Below are 15,900 nucleotides of genomic sequence, written 5' to 3' on the forward strand. Positions count from 1 at the left end.
GACGTGTAAGATTCGATAATTTATGCGTTCCATTGATATTTTCTTTTTCATCGTTGTTCATTGAACTTTCTAGAGAAAATTAGGAAATACTGTATCAAAAAAACATATCAAAAAATCCTCTAGAATTTCGAAGCATTTATTCTTAATAAATTTTATCGAAACCGTATCCAATTTCTATAACTTTAAAAATTTTGAATTATTATTTACTTCCGAAGAACGTGAATGATTTCTATCTCAAAAAATTATATATTAGAAAAGAATTTTCAAAAAATTCGTCGAACGTTTTTCGAAAGAGAAGAAAGGAAAGGGGAAGAAGCGGAAATCGAACAAAACGTTTCAAATTTTTTTTTTTTCGCATCCCGCAGAATATTCACACCTTGAAAGAATTCAAAAGAGAATCGGCGTGAACGAATTGCGTGAAATTTATTCGAAAACAACACGAGAGATTGTGCCCTCGCGTGGTAAAAACGGTCGAAATCGGCGGGAATAATGCAGGAGATGGGAAATTAATCGGATTTCGCGGCGTATCCGGCGAATTCGATTCCCGATTAATCGGATATTTTCTCCTTTCGCCAGTTCGCGCGCGTGGATTACGATAGAAAAGGGACGTGGCATATTTCGTTCACCGATCTCGCTAGATTTTCCCTCCCCTCCTCCGAGTTCTCGTTAATGGAATATTAAACAATCCCCGATATAACGCTTACAAGTTTCGTTGCAAATCATCCAGGCTCCCAGGATTTATTATTTCGTTTCCCTCGTTCGAAATGCAACGCATTCGATCATTTCTCGTCGATTTTGATATGTATTTTGATGAACATTTCATGAATATTTCCAACTTTGTCATTTTTGCGGCTAAAGATTGAGGTTAGGATTGGTTTCTCTCGGCGGGCGCCATTTTCTTCAACGATACAACGAAATGGCGGATGAACCGGTCGATAATGTAGGAAATATATGTATACAGATTTTTTTACGGATTATTCGTGTAATTTCTATGAAAAAGATTTTTTTGAACGGCAAAATGGAAGACAATCTTAAAGAAATCGATAATAAAATATATATAGATTGTACGAGTGAATAGGAAAAGAAATCAAGATAATTATTTTCCACCGTTCCAAATTAACAAAGATAAAAGTAGCAGTGATAAAAACGTTACGTGAGATTAACAAAATTTTATCGTTCCCATGGAAAGGGGAATTATTTCATAAATGTAAAATAATTCTACCAACGTTTCGGCAAAGTAAAATATTAACTCTCTCGTTGTAAATGTTATAAAAAGGAGTGGATATAATGCATACTTGTAAAAAGTATGCCCCGTATTTCCCCGAAAGTTGTGGAACCGTATTACCCTTGAAAGTATTTCGTTCAAAATATCAGGATTTTCATGATGCCAACGTGAAAAAGTTCAGTGGTAAATTATCCCCTGGTTACTTCCTCCCCTTTCATCGACTTAATCTTTTACAAATTTATTGTTACGTTCCACGAAACTTCTCATTCATTCCAGTTTAACGTGTAACGCTCGTTTCTTTTTTTTTTTCTTTTCCCTCATCTCTTTCAATTATCCCTTCAATACAAAATAGCATAATACGAAATAATACACGGATAATATGCAAGTAGTACAAGTGTAGTAGAACGAAAATAAGTAAGACGATTATCATCGTGTACCGTACATAATACACTGCTTTCACACTTTTAAAAGTCTGCTGCGTGTAGTGGAAGTAGAGTCATCGGATAGGACGCTTCGTAAAATATGCAATCCACATGCATCGCGAATTGTGCAACAAAATTTATGACACGTGGGATGCCCCGTCGATTGTGTCGCGCGATATCGAACGCGTTCACAAAGTGTAGATGGGAATTTTTGCAATTGGGTGTATACAATGCAATACAGCGTACAGCAGCCCCCATTGTATCAATAGATTACGAATAGATTATGTCGCCGTGTTCGAATTAATTCTAATTGAAGGGCGCAGCGAGCGCGGTTGCAACGAAGCAAGGACGAAAACGAGCGATTGATTGTCATAATGCGAAGTCATTGGAACACGCAATTGCGTGGAGCGATCGCGTTACACGGTTCGTCGCACCAATTTTGCATTACGAATTCGTAATAAGGAAACGGGGCCTCTCCCCTCACCACTCCTGGGGGTGGGTGGATTACATATTTACGGAATTACGAATAGCAATTAACGATGCGCGGGAATTATGCAACGTGGAACCGGGCGTTGTTATTGAATTAATTCACCTGTACCGAGCGCAGAAACCGATTCTCGCGTCCGATTAATCACGTTGAACGATGCTCGATTAACGACTCGATTAAAATTACCGCCCCGTTATTCTGCCTATTATGACGATGATGGTTGTTAAAAAAAAGGGAAAAGAGAAAGCGTGTCCTACGATGTTACGGATGATCTTTTTTTTTTTTTTTTAAATAAAAGATTCGTACGATTTTTTTAAATAAGATTCGATAATTCGTACAATTGGAAAAGAAAATTTTTGATGAATTTAATAAATAGGATTATAATAGTAATTGAGTTAACGAGTTGATTATCAAGGCATTATTCTAATGATGATGGTTGTTAAAAAATAAAAAACGTATCTTATAGATGATTTCTTATATTTTTTTTTTTTTTCTTTAACGAATAAAAGATTCGTTTGATAATTCATATAATTGGAAAAGAAAATTTTTGATGAATTTAATGATTATAGTAGTAATCGAGTTGATTAAAATTATAAAGGCATTATTCTGCCTATTATAATGATGATGGTTGTTAAAAAAAATAAACTTGTTCTACGGATTATTTCTTATCTTTTTTTTTTTTTTTTTTTTGATGAATAAAAGATTCGTTCGATAATTTATACAATTGGAAAAGAAATTTTGATGAATTTAATGAGTAGGATTATAATATTAATCGAGTTAACGAGTTGATTAAAATTATTAAGGCATTATTCTAATGATGATGGTTGTTAAAAAATAAAAAATGTGTCTTACGGATGATCTCTTATGTTTTTTTTTTTTTTCTTTAACGAATAAAAGATTCGTTCGATAATTCATACAATTACAAAAGAAAATTTTTGATGAATTTAATGAGTAAGATTATAGTAGAAATCGAGTTGATTAAAATTATCAAGGCATTATTCTGCCTATTATAATGATTTCTTATCTTTTTTTTTTTTTTTTTTTCTTTAACGAATAATTAAGATTCGTTCGATAATTCATGCAATTGGAAAAGAAAATTTTTGATGAATTTAATGAGAAGATTATAATAGTAATCGAGTTGATTAAAATTACCAAAATATTATTCCATCTATTATAATGATGATAATGGTTGCTAAAAAAACGTGTTTTATAGTTATTATGGACGATCTCTCGTTTCTTTTTAACGAATAAAAGATTCCTTCCTTCTCTATAATTCATACAATTGGAAAAGAAAATTTTTAACGAATAAGATTATAGTAATCGAGTAAAATTACCATTATTCTGCTTATTATAATGATGATAATGGTTGTTAAAGAAGCACGTTCTATAATATTATGGATCTCTCGTCTCTTTTTAAGGAATAAAAGATTCCTTCCTTCTCGATAATTCAATTGGAAAACAAAATTTTTGATGAATTTAATAAGTAAGATTTATAGTAATAATCGATCAACGAGTCGATTAAATTTACCAAAGTATTATTCTGCCTGTTGTAACAATGATAATGGCGTGTTTTATGGTTATTACGAGTGATCTCTCGTCTTTTTTTAACGAATAAAAAATCCCTTCCTTCTCGATAATTCATACAATTGAAAAAGAAAATTTTTAACGAGATTTGAAGATTATAGTAATCGATTAACGAGTCGATTAAAATTATCATTATTCAATCACTATTATAATGATGATAATGATAAAGAAATGTTAAAGAAGCATGTTCTATATTATGGATGACTTCTCATCTTTTTTTAACAATTTTTTAAAAAAGATTCATTCCTTCTCGATACTAATTCGTACAATTGGAGAACAAAATTTTAATATATTTAACAAATTATAATAAAACAATATAAAATAATAAATTAAAATATAAAATATAAATTATAAAATATTATAAAATATTATTATTTTATAATTTTATAAAAATTATAAAATATAAAATAATAAATTAAAATATTGATATATTTAACAAATTATAATAAATAATTGGAGAATTTTAATTTTGATAATGTGAAGAATTCGGAAGACAATTAATGTTAGTCGCAATTATTTAAAAATAGGCTCAGATCGATCGTGTCGATTTATTATATATAAAATATCAAGATAATTATTTAATCAATTATTTGTCGAAAATTCGAATAATAAAAATACCTTTTCATTGATCGGTTTACGAATCCTCTGCACCGCGCAACTTATTTATAATACCGCAGCGATACTAATTTAAAAGTTATAAATTTTTCATAAACGGAATATATAATATTCACTGATATTTTTCCAAAGTAAAATATTTCCCTCTTCTGAACTCTGAATATCCTTTACTTTTTTTTTACATAAATTTAATAAATAAATAAATTTAATAAAGTCAGCCAATTAATTAACGATACGAATTCAATTTTTCGAACGAATCTGATCGCTGAACCGCGATAAAAAAAGATATCGCGATGTTTCGAGAATTTTCGCTTATCGAGAAATCGATCTCGAAAAGGAATCCTCCGACATCAGCGCACGCTGTGTTCTATCGTACACAACTTTCTCTCTCGTTTTTCCCGTGTCGATCATTTTCGATACGAAAAAACAGAAAATTTGCACCATAGTGAAAAAAAGGAAAGGGGAGGAAGAGAGGATGAGGAATAGGAGAGAAAAGGAAGAGGAACAAAAGAGCGATTCACCGTGGGGAAATGTGCAATAAAAGTTCGGATAAAGGAAATGTAAAAGACAATGCCTATTGTAAATACGGTACAGTTTTTTGTTAAAAATATAAGAGCGAAATGAGAGATATATAGATCGATGTATATACGTACAAAATGAAATAGCAAATGATTGCTCCGTTTCGTTTCCCCCTCCTCTTCTTTCTTTCATTTTTCTCTTTCATTGTTCCAAGAATTACTCGAAGAGAGTATAAGAAGATATATATTGGAAAAAATCATTCGTTCCCTCGAACGAGTTAATTCAATCGATCAATAATTCGTAAACCTCTCGATCCAACTCGACAGGAAGAAGTAAAGAAATTGTTGTTTGTGACTTTGTTCCGCAACAATTAAACAATTTACATTTTATTTGCTTTAAAAACAAATTAGAGAAATTGTATCGTGACAAATATCATCCCCCCTCTCCCCCGTCGACAATTTCACGTTACATTTTATTTATTTCGCGTATTCGTGCCGTTCAAAATTATTAATTTTCGAATCGATCGAACTTCATTATTATAAATAATAATGAAGTTGATAATGGGACACGGGAAATGTAACGTGTAATGTAACGTGTTGTTTAATTGAAAACGCCCGTTTTCGATTAAAGGGCCGCCCATTTTTCAGCCCATTTTTGGGAAAACGAGGAATTCGGTCGTTCGATCGAACGATACACGTGCTGCATTCGTCCACGAATTTGGGAACCCTTTCCGGCTGAGTGTCGTGTCTTTTTTGTTGAATACAGTTTAAAAAGAGAGAGAGAGAGAGAGAGAGAGAGAGGGAGGTGGCTTTTAGAAAGATTCTGAATGAAGAGTTCGCGGGTTCGCGAGGAAAAATGGAAAGTGTGTCGTAAAAAGCGCTCTTTGCTTCTTCTTTTTTTTCTTTTTTTTTTTTTGTTTCCTTCGCTTTCCCCTTTTTACGCGCGAGAGGAAATAAGGTTTTTTTCGGTTCGAACGTGGGAGGAGGATATTTGTCAACTCCGAAAAAGATTCTCTTTGTTTATTTTAGCTTATCTTTGATTTATCTCGGTTTTTATATTTAGGGATACGAGATATGAAAAGTAAGACGTTTTCAAATTTTCTGAATAATAATATTCAAAAATTTAAAGGGATTCTTCGAGTTTGGGAAACGAAGAAGAAGCCAAGAAACATTTTCCTATTTCTTCATTCTCCTCTCGAAAAAAAAAAATATATTCCCTCCTTAAATCTTCGATACTCCTCCCAATAAAACCACACGCTTTCTGTTGTGCCATCGTACGAATAATTTAACGCGGGAAAGCTTCGATGTACTTCGATCCAAAAAAAAAAAAAAAGAAAAATCGCATCCTAAAAAGTTTTGGAAATTGCGAAAGACAGGGAGACATCTTCGATACCGTTCGAAAGATCCGTCCAGAAGAAGATTTCGATTCTCGAATTCGAACTTTTTGAAGTTGGGGCGGTGGTAAGCCGATAATGGACCGAGTAGAAAACACGGTTGGATTACAGGAGGCGGCATTGGCCGTTGTTTGGCCGCGTAAGTAGGCTTACGCGGCGATTTCGACGCCGGATTTACACGCATCGCGATCGCTCCGAAAGATTAGCTCTCCCAACCATCGCGCTAAGTCGACTCGCTGCCCGCTGACCGGAAACGCTACTCCGCCGCTTTTGTGCACGTCGTGGGTGTTGCAAAGGTATCCGTTTTAGAGTTCCATGGTATTTGAGAGACATTTCTTTTTCTTTTTTTTTTTATTTCGAAGGAGAAATTTTCTTCTTCCAGTGTTTGGAAAAATTTTCCGTGTTCGAAGGGAAATAAATTTTTGAAATTGGATCGTGTGAGAAATTTTGTCAGTCGAGTCGTTTGTTTCGCGACTGATATTTCGAAGGAATGTAAATTTTTGAGATCGTGACACTTTTCACGGGAGGAAAATTTTAATTGCAATTGGATTATCTTATTTTCAGTTTTGGTGAAGGAATAGATAAAAAAAGGGTGAAATTTTTTGAATATATCTTTTTATTATTTTTTTTTTTAATTTTTCGCTGCTTGATTATGAATTCGTTTCTACAAAGATGCTCAAAAAGTTTCTTTTTTTAGAATATTTTTATTATTAGATTTCACTTTGAATTATACGGATAATAATTCATGCTGAGTTTTAAACGATATTGCTTGAATAAAATTTTTCCAATTTTATCCTTCACTCGTTTTATTCGTTTAGATTTTTTTTTTTTTCTTTTATGTCATTTCAAAGTGATAGATAATCATGATTAATTAATACTGGGGCGTTAGTTTCACATTAGCTTAATATTAATTTAATGGATAATTCCATTGCATTATTCAAACCGCAATTTCTGTTTAATTGTAATTAAATACGAGTGAATGAGATTATCGACGAAAATTTGCATATTTCGTGGTGAGAAACGTACGGTTAAAAAATTGTGCATTTTCCTTTAATTAATTATATATATATATATATATATATATAAACAATAATACGTGGACGGGTAATATTATTTGAAATACGTTATTTTTTTATTTGTAATATTAAAAAACTGCTCGATACGTATTCGAATCATGAGAGGAGAAATGCTTGGTAACGTTACGGTGGATTAAATTACAGAGATGTCAAACGTGTCGAGAGAGAAAGCTGAAGCTAAATCAGAATTTTCCACGAGTTGGATAACTGCCTCGATCGTAATCCTTTTGTCGAGGAATATAATCCTCGCAATTTAAATGAAATCGATGCGGGACAACTTAAAGAAATCTGCAAATATTGAAACACGGAGGAGAGAAGGGGAGGGAGGGGAGCGGATATCCGTGGAGTTGGAACGCGAAAAATTTAATAACGAATGAAAAAGTCCGCGAGATCCAATGGCCCTATTACCATTTGTATCCGAATAATCGATTTACATTATATGCAAATCCCTCGCAGTCCTTAATAGTCCACCATTTTTTAACCTACTTCAAATCTATCTTTATTTTTCGTCAATTTAGTATCCGTCCATAGAAATTATAGTTTAACAAGGAGAATAATTATTTGATTGGAAGTATCCATTGTAATTAAAGAAAATTCTTTTATTGTTCAACAAGTACAAATCAAAGAAAGAAAGAAAGAAAAAAAGAAAGCATCCCCTATGAAGGCGATTTTTTTCATTGTTGCCAGACCAAAGAGTAATCGACAATAAAGAAGAGGAGGGAACCATTAAAAGTTGGTCCATGATCAATTGCTCCTTTAATAGGATACGTTTCGTTAACTTCACGGATCATTAGAAATTTTAAGGCGGTGACTAATAGCGCCCCGTCGGATTACCAAGTTTTCATGGCGTCACTTCGAAGCACCCCTTCCTCCTCCTTCTCCTCCCCGATTTCGCATCGAAGTGGAATGGAAAGTGCAAGTCCCCCGAGAATCACCGATTTCGCGGTCTTTAATTCGAGCATTTATTCGAAAGAAATTAAATGCGTTCAATCCAGATCGTCCATCTGAAGAATAAAAGTTGAACCAGAAATATTAAAATCGTTCGATGCAAGATGGAATTCATGGTACGAGCGAAAATAACGAAATTGCCTGGGAGATTTCGTTTTTCAGAAAAAAGCTTGAACAAGTTTTTCAAATTCGAGTAAAGTTATTTCATTTCCCATATGGATATGAATAAACCATTGATAACAAAATTGTTTTAAATTCAAAAATATAAAATTTCACCGATTGTATAACTTTTTTTTATTAATCTAATTTCAATTTTCTCCAAAAAAAAAACAAGCACTTATTCTCTCTAAATATTTCAAAAATCAATTACTTCATGAATTGATTCAAATCATCCTGTATACAAAAAAAAAAATTCTTCTCAAAGACTTTTCGATCAGATTATCGAAAATTTATTTCCATGGAAGAAAAATCGAAGGATAAAATGTATCCCCCATGAACGAAATGTAAGCAAACGAAGCCAGAAGGGATATCCTTTAATTATCCGTTCAACTCGTCATTTGGAAAGAGGAAATAAAAGGGCCATCAGCCTCGAAGAGGCGATCGGTTACCATAGCTAAACCGTGAAAAATCATCCCTGTTGCGAAGCAAGAGTAAGTAAGATGGCTTGGGAAAGGAAGAGAAAGAAGGGGAAGAGAAAGAAAGTGGAAGGTAAGCAGAAATGGAGGCGAGTTCGTTCGGTAAATCGGATTATACAGTCGGTGGATAGACGGTCGTAAAGCGGCATGGCATCCTCGAAACCGGTCGTTTCAACCCTGTAATTTCTCTCTGAACACGTTCCCCGAGTCCTAGGCTGGAAATGCTACTCGAAAGAAAACGTAAACGTCGCTCTTTTGACGTTTATGCGTGTAGTCCCTTTAAATGGCGAACGATTCCTCTTTTTCCCCTGTCCCTTTTTTTCCCCTCCACGCTTTCTCTTATTCAAAGAGAAATTTCGGGGGGAAATGTTTGTGGAACGATCTCGTCATTTCTTCATCTTTATCTTTGTTCTCTCGTGGGCGCCAAAGTTGGATCAAGAGATTTCTCAGGCGTACGCCTTCCATGGAACTAATTTTTATTCCGTTTTTATATTCTATATTTTATATTATAATACCTGGGGATGAAATTCTTATTGGAAAACGTTTCTCCAAGAAGAATTAATTCGTAACGATATTTTTAAAATATATTTAAATCGATACATCGTGTTTTAAATTAGAATTTTAACGTAGAATTGAATGAAACTATTTTTGTTTATAACGTTTCTCTCTCTTTCTCTCTCTTTTTTATTTATGTATACCGAGGTTATGCATTAACTGTAAATACATCGAGTTGACACGCAATTCATTAAGCTCCCCTTACTTTATCTAATTTGATCTAAGAATTAAAGGATTAATCTTTATTTGTTAATTTTACTACTACCTTTTAATTATATTGTTAATTTTACATTTTGGCTTTATCTTTCTTTTATCTCAGTCTTTGCCCCAGGGATAGGGTGTTCTGTTCCAATTAATGAAACATTCCTCCGTTTATTATAGAATTAAGATAGAGAAAGAGAGAGAGAGAGAAAGGGAGGGAGAAAATATACGAAATACAGATATTTGTATCATGGATGATCGATGAGATTATTTTCTGGTAAAACTGCGGTAAAGTTTGTATATTTTTGCTATATAACGTGTAATTTTTAATAAGGATTAAAAATATGTATCGCGCTCGTGGCCGGTTATTGTGATAGGATTATAAATTATTTCATTCACTCGTCCGCCTCGCGTAACACGCTTTTGATTATATGAAAGTGTTTATTACGGATTCGGTATTCATTTTGGAGGATTTGTTGTTTTAATTATTGTTGTCGGAGTTATGAAAATTGCCGGTTTATTTTAGGGGGATTTTACCAAGTAACAATATTTGTAGAAAATATCCTGATTCTCGTAAACATAAATACGATAAATTTTAATATAAATTTCAATATCGTTTACCATAGAGATATATCCCTTCCCCCTTCTCTCCCCTCCCATCATTTTTACGAATACTAATCTTACGAGCTTGTAAATAATAATAATAATAATAAAAAGACACGTATTTACAAAAATACTTAAGATAATTAAGAAAGATGAAAAGATCTACTTGTTTACATTATAAACATTCGATTTCGATACGATTAAAATCTAAACCAAAATCTAAATCACGTGATTTCCACCTAAATTCTTAAAGACACGTATTTACAAAAATTCTTAAGATAATTAAGAAAGATCAAAAGCTATTTGTTTACATTATATAATAGCAAATAATATAAACAAATAATAATAGCAAATATTATAAACATATAACATTCGATTTCGATACGATTAAAATTTAAACCAAAATCTAAATCACAAAAATTCTTAAGATAATTAAGAAAGATCAAAAGCTACTTGTTTACATTATATAATAGCAAATAATATAAGCAAATAATAATATAATAATAATAATAATAATATAAGCAAATAATAATAGCAAACATTATAAACATATATAATCACGTGATTTCCACCTAAATTCTTAAAGACACGTATTTACAAAAATTCTTAAGATAATTAAGAAGGATCAAAAGTTACTTGTTTACATTATAAACATTCGATTTCGATACGATTAAAATCTAAACCAAAATTTAAATCGCGTGATTTCCACCTAAATTCTTAAACGCGATCAAAATTAGACGAATCTAAAAAAGAAAAAAGGAACGCGACGATCAATCTTCATTGATCTAAAACCAGAGAAACCCGATATTACCCCCGGCTTTCGAGTTCAAATTTTTCCCCCTCCCTGTTCCAATCTTTCCTCGACCGTTGTCAACAATTTCAAATAGAAATTCGAGCGGATTGAAACGGGACACCCGGTGAAACGGAAAATTTGACCCGAATCTGAAAAAGAGGAAAAAAAAAAAAAAAAACTCTCGCCACCTTGTCCGTGCCCTGTCCACGAATAATCCCCGGGATCGTGGACACTGGGAGCGGAATTACGTTACTATTATTGGGGCGTTATTGCATCAGTAAGAGACGGTTGCGTCGATAATCGAGAACGGGAATTAATAACTGTTACATCGATCAATATGTACATGCGCGGCCACCGTCGACGGTGCGTGCCACGAGATGGCCGTGAAAGGGACAACGTTTGCCACGGTTGGGCCGGGGGTTGCTCACCCCCCTCGAGATCGTTAAACGGCCATCGTTTCGATAAATGAACTCTCCTCTCTCCCTCTCTCTCTCTCTCTCTCTCTCTCTCGCTCTGTCTCTCCTTCTTCCTGTCACGGTTGTTGTTGTTGGCAATGGAATTGGGCGAGGGTTGTCGATCCTGCCTTTGATTGGCAGCGTTCGAGAAGACGTATATAGATGTTCTATTCCTCTGCTACCTGATATTATTGTTCACTGGTGGAAAGAAGAGGGGATGGCAGGAGGATAAGAGGGATTTTCCTGACCTGCCAATGATAGAAAAGTTATATTGAATGAAATTATATTTATAATTAAAGTATATATACGTACAATTATTATTTTAGCTCCTCGAATATATTTATAAAATTAAATTATCGTATTACGAGAGGGAAAAATTTTGTGTGAATGATTCTTTTTTCTTTTCAAATTTCTTCGAGTATTCTTTCTGCGGATCTATTTTATCGGAGTAAATAAATGAGATGAGATAATAAGAATAACAGTGTAAAGAAATGAACGTATGATAAGTAATAAGATTGGAGATTGATGAATTCGAAGAAGAATGTTAATTATTGATTGATTAATTTGCAAGAAATGTTAATAATGCAACATGGAAATGTTAAGAAAGAGTCTCTTTTCAAAGGAACAGCGTTACAAAGGAGAAATATTTGTAAACCTCATCGAATCATCGAAAAATAGTTTGGATCGATTTCGTTTCGTATGTGGAATAATATTGTAGATTTTAACGGATAAGCGTACGTTTAAACGTATTACGTATTCTGGTACTTTTAACCAGTTGAATCGATTCCTATGGATATTCGATTCAAATTGAAATTGCTCCTCTATATTTTGACTATATTGACAGTGACGTGATTTGACGATCAATGGACAAGCATTGTCGGCAGAAGAGTGAACAATCCGTATGAATCTGAAAATTTCTATGAATTTTTTAACGCGTGTTTGCTTCCTTTTTTTTTTATAAATTCTTTATTTTTTAAATATTTTTATTTTTTGAGGCGTTTCGTGATACCGATATTAGTTTCAGAGTAGTAGACGTGAAATACGATATTAATATCAATGGAAATATTGAAAACGATCGATGAGAAAAATGTTTATTAAATCTTCCTAAATAAAATAGCTTAAAATTTGTTAAATTGTTGGAATCGAATTGTCCATCGATCGCAATTTTAATTTTTTCTCTCCCCATTCGATAATAGTAATAATAGGGGAAAAAAATAAATGAAGGGAGAAATGTAATTAAAATATAATATCTGCGATTGAATTTTATATTTTTTCCTTCATCTGTAGCTTACGAATGATCGATAAAAAATTAAACCAATTTTAAAATAAACTATAAATTTTTTTTTGGTAATATCAATACGTGAATCGATTATTTTTCTTTTTGTTCGATTCTTTCGATTATTTAAACGTAAAATTCTTTATATCCGCATTATGCAAAAAGGGAAAAATTTCTGAAAAAAAATTGTTGGACATAATCGAACATTATATCGATCAAGCAGTCAATGGCCTCGTCAAGCAGAAATTGGTGTTTTGAGAGAAATATCGTTAAAGGAAATCGTTTTTAAATAACGAGACACGTAATGGAGAGAAATTTTTGCACGGTGAAAAGGTCGGTTAATTGAAAAGCATTGAAAGTGAAGGTTTATTGGAAAATGTTTTGTCACAGGACACACACGTGATTGTGTTTAATTACGAGCACGTGTCGTGCTCTTTTTATCGTTACCCATTTTGCAACGACCTTTCTTTTTTTTTTTTTTTATACCATTTCGCAATAATTGTCGTTACCTTCATTTAGTTTATTTTTGGATCATAATTTGTATACACATATACGTAAAGAGCGTGTAAAAATAATTTATTATATTCGAAAGAATTTTTCATTTTTAATTTTTATTTGATAAAAGTTCACAATTAATTCGCGTTTGCGCTCGATATTTAATCGAAAAATCCAATCAAGCGTTAAAAATTAATTCTCTGGATAATAATACGTATATGAGTGTTTAAAAAAGAAAAGAATTTTCAAAATAATGTAATGATGATAAATTTATAAAATTCAAATATCTCATTTTTTTTCTTTTAACTGTATCAAGTTCTGAGAATCATGTTTAAAACTATTCATTTAATGGATTACAAAGAATTTCTTGCCTTAATTTTGAATGATAATATTAACCAATTGATAGTTCTCCAAACTTGTTCGCCCACCATTGATCCATATCAATTTCGAAGCTCGTCCCTCGACGAGTCCGAGTCCTAATAAAAATCAACGAAAGGATAGGAAAAAAAAAGAAAGAAAGAAAGAAAGAGAGAAAGGGAAAAACGAAAAAAATGCTCGAGTCACGTCCTCCAATTTACAGTTGCAAGTTTAAGGTCGATTCCGCGAAAGTTTTCTCATCGGTGGTGGCAGGATCTCGATTCGTGCGACAAACTCGAGCGAAAAATTCTTAAACGACTCTGCCGCCACCCCTTCTCGTTTCATCGACAACGACAAAAGTCCATTTCGGTGGCTGCTAGAAGCCAGTCGGGTGGAAATGATGACACAATAAGGAGTCGGATAATAAAGCATTCCCTGGTGTGCCCCAAACGAATTATCTTTCCCGAGTTCTTTCGAAAAATTCAATGGGGATGGAGGGGGAGGAGAGCTTCGAGTATTTATGAGACTTTGGCAGTTTTAATTTATTTTATCTATTATCGTGGCTCTATATGTACAAACGTTATATATTAAATAAACCAAGCTGCAAATTTCTTTCCTCGATTTCCAATTCGAATTATTATTTTTAAATTTAAATTCTGAAAAAATTCTAATCATATATAAACGTGATCGCACGTTCATTTCACGAGTTTCGCGTTGATGTTTCACTAAAAAAAAAAAAAAAAAAGAAGAAGAAGAAAGAAAAAGTTGAGAAGAAAAAAAAAACTCGAGGAGATCGTCGGAATCGCGTTAAATATTAAAACAGGTGCGACAATAACAAACACATTAACGGTGTTAAGTGGAGTTTCCAAGTGACGTCAAACGCGATAAAAGCGGCGGCGGATATTTATTGAAAAAAAATCGAGGCCCCGGTTGTCTGTATTTTAATTAAACGTAACCGCGGAGTGCCGTTGAATTTTTTATCCTCCCATTTCCATTTCCAACCCTCTCGTTCTCCCTCCTCTTCCTCCCTCTTTCCCTCCCTCGCCCAGTTTCCTCCGCCGTATCAAACAAACGATATGTAATACGTTTTTTTTTCGTTGTTGTTGTTGAAAAACGACGTATTCGACAACGACGTATTCATGATGCGGATAAATGTTCAATCAACCGACGTAGTAGCTACTCCTCCCTGGGCATTGACAAATCGTGGAAAAATAGAGAGAGAGAGATGCGAAACGAAAAATTACGTTTTCCAAACTTCACCCTCGTAAACTGTATTTTAATTTTATGCAATGTTGTTGGGTTGTAATACGAAGTTGTTAAAAAAAATTAAAATAACGTAGGGGAACGTGTAGTAAAACCTCTGCTTCATTTCCCGTCTCGAATAAATCATTTTGATGCTTGTATCCCGGTTGGAATATTTTTATGTATTTTTATAAAACGGTATAAAAAGTGCAACGTTCCATATACTTTTTCCCCCGCACACAAAATTGTCGTAAGTCGTAAGCTTTTCTCGAAAAATTAAAATTGAAATTGCAAGAAAGGAAAGAAAGGATCGAATATATTCGTAAAAATCGATAGAATAGAATCTCTCTAGACTCGATTGACCGAATTATTAAATTAAAAATTGCTTAAAGATTAAAGTAAAAGTAAGAATAATCATCGTATGAATTAATCGAAATGGTTGAGGATTTAAGGATATTAACGTGTATGAATTTCCGCATAGGGGAGGGGGGATAAATTATGTCCATACGGTATTCAATCGCCGTAATATCCACGTCGATCCCGAGATGGCCGAGATATTCGAGCTTTCAACGAAAAAATCCCGCGGGAAATCAACCCGTTCAAAAGCTCGCACGTTCGACAAACGACAATAGTGTAATTTTTACCATCGAAGAAGAGAAAGAGAGAGAGAGAGAAGGGAACACATTTGGAGCGCAATTTTTATCAATATTCTCGCGATTCGATTTGGAATAATTGCAATGGATATTTACAATTTCCCCCTCCTCCCCAATTAAAAATAATCGTTTCTTCTAAACCGAGAAATAATCACGCACCGATCTAGTAACTTTCTTTCCTTAAAGTCCAAACTCGGTCGGTAAATACGATTCCGATACGAATCGATTAATAGAAATCTCGACCGACGAACGATACGAATTTTCCTTCCATTAATTTGCGATCATAGTTTCGTCGCCGCGATGAAACCGGTCGAGTCGAACCGGGGGAGGAGGTGGAGGGGCGGATAGATAGACGGAGGAGGAGGA

General features: G+C 33.4%; 1 protein-coding gene across 16 annotated transcripts in view; it reads left to right on the top strand.

Annotated features, from left to right (window-relative positions):
• Positions 1-15,900, top strand: part of LOC552709 (polypyrimidine tract-binding protein 2) — a 547,610-nt gene that overhangs the window by 497,372 nt on the left and 34,338 nt on the right. The gene's annotated exons all lie outside the window — the stretch shown is intronic.

This window comes from Apis mellifera, linkage group LG8 (assembly GCF_003254395.2).
Source record: "Apis mellifera strain DH4 linkage group LG8, Amel_HAv3.1, whole genome shotgun sequence".
Taxonomy (NCBI): domain Eukaryota; kingdom Metazoa; phylum Arthropoda; class Insecta; order Hymenoptera; family Apidae; genus Apis; species Apis mellifera.